Raw genomic sequence first — 6,177 nt, 5'->3', positions numbered from 1 at the left:
TTACTTTGTAATTTTAATAGTTTAGAGATTCTTTTTGCTTTATAAATGAGTTTTATTTCTTGCTTTGTAATCCTTATATCTGATCGATTGATTGATCGATCTCTTTATTGTACTGGTTAGGAAATCCTGCACATCACTGACTATAAGCAAGATAGCAAACTTCCTAAATCCATTCTTGAATTTGGAGGGAAATCTATCAATATTTGAACATTAAATATGGTGTTTGCTGCAGGTTTCCTTTTAATTACTCTTTATTAGACTAAGAAAGATTTTTTGTTTCTTATCTAAGAAGTTTAATTATGAATGAGTGCCTAACTTACCACATTTTCTGTATATGTTGATATAATCATATTTTTCCACCATTTTACAATGAAATTAGAAAATACATTGATTTATTTCCCACTTCAAATCAACCTTGAATTTCTGAAATAAAACCTATTTGGTCTTGATGTACTGATCTTTGTATATATTGCTGGATTCATTTTTCTAAGACTCTTTAGATTTTTACATATGTAATGAGATACTGTTCTACAAATTTCCTTTCTTATAATGTCTTCATCAAGTATTATAGCCTCAAAAATTCAACTGGGAAGTCCTTCCCCTTCTTCATTCTCTGGAAGTGGTATTGCTTAAATATTCAATTAAATATTAAGTGGCGTTGCTTAAATACTTGAAAGAATTCACCTGTGAAGCTATCTGGTGCTCCTTTGAGAAGGCTTACAAATAACAGCTTAAATATATTTTTAGAAAAAATATAGGATTTACTAACTTGTATTTTTTTGCACACTTTTTAAAGTTTTATTTTTCCAGCCTATGCTCATTTCATCTCAATTGTCCAGTGTATTGATGATGTTGTTTGAAACTGACTTATTGTCCTTTGGCAGGGTTAGGGGTAGATGGGAGTTAAGTTTTTGTTTTGAAATAGTTATAGATTCAAAGAACGTTACAAAAAATGTACATGGAAGTCCTGTAGACCCTATGTTTAGTTTCCTCCAATGGTAATATCTTGCATAACTATAGCACAACACAAAACCAGAAAACTAACATTGGCATAATCCACAGAGCTTTTTCAGCTTTTACCAGTTTTATATGCACTCATTTGTGTGTGTGTTTAAGTTTGTTTATTTATTATTTTGAGAGAGAGGGACAGAAAGAGAGAGGGAGCCCGGGGGGTGGGCAGAGAGACAGCAAGAAAGAGAATCCCAAGCGGGCTCCGTCCTGCCAGTGCAGGGCCCAACATGGGGCTTGATCCCACAACCCCCAAGAAACGTGAGACTATAACCAGAGTCAAAACCAAGAATCAGAGGCTTATGTGACTGACCCACCAGACACCCCTCTGTGTGTTTCTATACAATTTTATCCCATGTGTAGATCTGTCTAACCACCATCACAATCAAGACACAGAACTATTTCATAAGACAAGGTTTCTTGATGCTATCTCTGTATAGCCACACCTACCTCTCTTCCCACAACCCTAGCCATGCTAACTACTAATCTGCTCTCCACCTCCATAATTTTGTAATGCCAAAAAAATATGGAAATGCAATTACACAGTGTGTAATACTTTGGATTTTTCACTCAGAGATCCATCCATATACTGGTGTCTATGTGAATATAATTTTTCATTTCTCTGAGATAAATGCCCAAGAGTATAATTGCTGGGCCATTATGATGCATATATGTTTAGTTTTATACTGCCAAAATATTCCACAGACCATTGTACCATTTTGTAATATGATCAGCATGTAATAAGGAATCTAATGTATGATAAAATAGTGTAATCATTCTTTAATTTTTGTTATTTTGGTCATTCTGATAGATATGAAACGATATCATATTGTTATAGTTTGCATTTCCCTAATGGCTAATGAGTTGAGTATCTCATCATGCACTTATTTGCCATCTTTATATCTTCTTTGGTGAACAGTATGTTCATGTCTTTTGCACATTTTCTAATCAAAGTGTTTATACTCTTAAATTTTGAGCGTTCTCTACATATTCTAGATGCAAGTCTTCTGTCATATATATGGTTTGCAGATATTTTCTCCAAGTCTATTGTTTATATTTTCATACTCTTAGAAGGGTCTTTTGCATAGCAAATGTTTTTAACCTTGATGATTTCCAATTTATCCATTTTTCCTTTCATGGATCGTGCTTTTGGTATCAAGTCTAAAAGTTGCATAGCCCTAAGTATCAACAATTTTGTCCTATGTGTTCTTCCAAAGTGTTAAAGTTTAACATTTTACACTTAAGTCCATGATCCATTGTGAGTTCATGTTCATGTAAGGTATGTAGTCTAAGTCAAGGTTCTTTTTCTTAACCTTATGGTTGTTCAAGTGACCTATCACCATTTGTTGAAAAGACTAATATTTCTCCATTCAATTATTTTTGCACCTTTGTAAAACATCAATTGGGCAAATTTGTGTGGGACACTTGTGTTCTTTATGTTGTTCCATTAATCTGTGTCCATCCCACTGCCTTTTTGACTATTAGAGCTTTATAATAATCATAAAGTCCAATAGGATATTTGCTCCCATTCATTATATTCTTTTCAATATTGTCTTAGATATTCTAGGTCATTTGCCCTTCCAGAAAAATTTAAAACACATATATTGACTTTTTTAATGTCTAAAGGTTTTATGATTATGTCCCCAAATTTTATTTCTACTATAGACAATTTATTCCTTTTTGGTGGTTGGTTTTATTTTATCAGCCTTGCAAGGGTTTATCAATTTAACCAGTCTTGAAGAACTCCTGGATCTGTAGGATATTTATATTCTACTTTTGTTTAACTTATTGACTTTTACCTCTAATACTTGTTAGGTCCTTCCTTCTACTTTCTTCGGGTTTTCTTTGCTGGCCACTGAGAGCCTAAGTTTATGACTAAGTAGAACAACCCAAATCTATTCTTAATGAGAAATAGGAAACCCAACTTTCTTTGGGTTTTCTTTGCTGGCCACTGATAGCCAAAGTTTATGACTAAGTAGAACAACCCAAATCTCTATTCCTAATGAGGAATAGGTCCTCAGATACCTGTCATGGTTACACAGCTCTCTTGCTTTTCTCCCATTATCTTAAGCAGCTCAATGCAAAGTTTTCCTTATCCCTGAGAAATAGATCCCAGCTGTTTTTTTTAAGTTTCCTTTTTTCTTTCTTTCTTTTTTGGTGGGAGCTGTGACCAGGACTATTTTCATAGATACAACTGTCTCCATTTTCTGGCAAGGGTTATGCACTCAGGTCCAATTTTCTGGGTAGGACCTGAATTCCAGGCCATCTTTGCTTGTCTTTGGTCATGTAGAACCCAGTTGTTTTTGAGCTTCAGCACATTATTTGCTGCTGTGCATTTCCATTCACCTTGGTACACTTAGATGTTTATTATAGTTTTTAGCCTTATGTCTTCGTAAAATTTTCATATTCATCAGTCATTGCTATGTGGACGAAGAGGGCAGTATAGGTCAATATAAACCTTCAGTGCTTCTAGACCATGTGCTGAAAGGGTATTTTTACAGTGATATTCTTAAGAAAAAAAAGGAAAGTGAAATGTAACTACCAAATATATTCTGAGGCTACCCCAAATGAATGGAGTCTGTTCCCAATTTAGTATCAGACTTAGAGGAAATATTACAGGGGGGAAAAATGATGCACCAAGAGCTGGGTCCTCCACATTGCAATCTGCATTCAGTGTCTAATGCAGGAACTTTAAAAAATAAAAATTTCATTGTATTCCTTTCTTAAGCTTTAAGTCTGTTGGTGTCTATCTTGCTGTTTGGTTCATTACAAGAGGGAAAAGAGTGGCCCCTTTAAAATCCACACTTTAAAATAGAGCTCATTCATCCAGAAATCGTGAAGCAGAATGAGTGCAATGGGAATAGCTGTCAGGAAATGCAATGATATTACATTTATCCCTTTTAAAAGAGAATCCAGATCTACCTGATACAATTAGGAGAGAAATGAAAGTAAGTAGAGGCTTAGAAATTCTATCAGTAAGATAAATGGTTTAAGCAAAGATCAATTAAGAGCCATGTAGAGTAGTTAGTCTCAGAGCAAGTCTCTGGGAACAGGCTAGAAGATCGAATGAAGCTATTAAATCACTGGGAAAAGGCCAACAGGTTGGCATAGACAAGCAAACCACTGTTGAGAAAAGCTGAATAGTTATGCTAACAACAGAATATCTGAATGACCTATAGGATTCTTATTTCTTTTAACACCTTTGATCACTGCTTGTTTCTATTAATATGGGCTTGGAAAGAGGTAGGCATACATCTAGGGGAAAAACAACACAGATAATATGGATGGACCTAGAGGGTATTATGCTCAATGAAATTAGGTTGAGAAAGGCAAATACCCTATCATTCCACTCATAAGTAGAATCTAAAAAAAAAAATAGGGGCGCCTGGGTGGCTTAGTCGGTTGAGCGCCTGACTCTTAGTTTTGGCTCAGGTCATGATCCCACAGTCATGGGATCAAGCCCCACGTCAGGCTCCGAGCTGAGCATGGAGCTTGCTTGAGATTCTGTGTCTCCCTCTGCCCCTCTCCCTTGCTCAGGTGCTCTCTCTCTCTCTCTCTAAAATTAAAAAAACAATAATGAATAAACAAAAAAACACAATCAGACCTTTAAAAACAGAGAATGAACTGATAGTTGCCAGAGGGGAGGGGTTTAAGGGGTTGGGCAAAATGGATGGAGAGAGGTGATACAGGCTTCTAGTTATGGAATGAATAAGTCACAGGATTAAGAGACACAGCATAAGGAATACGCCAATGATATTATAATAGTAATGTATTGGGAAAGATGGTAGCTATACTCGTGGTGAGCATAGCATAATGTATAAACTTGTCAAATCACTATGTTGTACACCTGAAGCTAATGTAACATTACGTGCCAACTATACTCAAGTAAAAAAATTAGGTTAAAAATAATATAATTGGGGGATCGTGGGTGGCTCAGTCGGTTAAGCATCCAACTTCGGCTCAAGTCATGATCTCGCGGTTTGTGGGTTCAAGACCCGCATCGGGCTCTGTGCTGACAGCTCAGAGCCTGGAGCCTGCTTCGGATTCTGTGTCTCCCTCTCTCTCTCTGCCCTCTCTCTCTCTCTCTCTCTCAAATATAAATAAACATTAAACTTTTTTTAAAATAAAATAATTTGCATTTTAAATAAAAGAAATGAACCATCAAGCCATGAAAAGACATGGAGAAAAGTTAAATGCATATTACTAATGAAAGATTCCAACCTGAAAAGTCTACATACTGTATGATGCAATTACATACATTTTGGAAAAGACAAAACTATGGAGACAATAAATAAATCACTGGTTGCCAGGGATTGGGGGGAGGTGGTAGAGATGAATAGGTGGAGGACAGAGGATGTTTAGAGCTATGAAATTATTCTGTATTCTGAATCATTATACAATGATGTGTGCATGTCATTATACATTTATTCAAACCCACAGAATGTACAATACCAACAAGGACTCTAAAATGTAAACTCTGGGCAATGGGTGTTTATAATGTGTCAATGCAGGTTCATCAATTGGAACAAATTTATACTCTGTTGGGGGATATTGATAATGGGGAAAGCTATGCACGTGTCATGTCAGTGGGTATGTGGGAAACATCCATACTTTCCTCTTAATTTTTCTGTGAACGTAAAACTGCTCTAAAAATTTGTCTTTTAAAAAATTATTGCTACCATTTTAAAAGTATTGAAATGATCATCCACTATATTGTAAATAAAATAATGTATTAACTTGTGGGCCAATATGAACAAAAAATATATGTGTGTGTGTGTGTGTGTGTGCGCACACATAAACACATCAGTGACTGTGTTCTGCTTGTCTGAAGTAAGACAGGCATTACTCGTAAGCCACTCTGTTCACGTACCTAATCAACGTGGAGAAATGTGCATAGGGTGAAAGCAAAGTTCTTTGAGGAAATTATAATGTCCTCTAACTCCAAACTACTTTCTTTCCTTTATTGATTTATACAAAGAGTTAAATTGCTCAGAGCCATCATTTCAAGTCACATTATGATCACTGCTCTGGGGAAGGCCATCATCTTTACATAATTATTTACATAATTGTTTATTCTGTTTTATTCCCATACTCCAATCCTATTTCCACATAACATCCATTTTAAAGTATTCAGATAAATTTTTGTTTATATATATTCTTCCAAAATGC

The sequence above is a fragment of the Felis catus genome, chromosome B1 (genome assembly GCF_018350175.1).
Source record: "Felis catus isolate Fca126 chromosome B1, F.catus_Fca126_mat1.0, whole genome shotgun sequence".
Taxonomy (NCBI): domain Eukaryota; kingdom Metazoa; phylum Chordata; class Mammalia; order Carnivora; family Felidae; genus Felis; species Felis catus.
Note: the sequence above shows the minus strand (reverse complement) of the source record.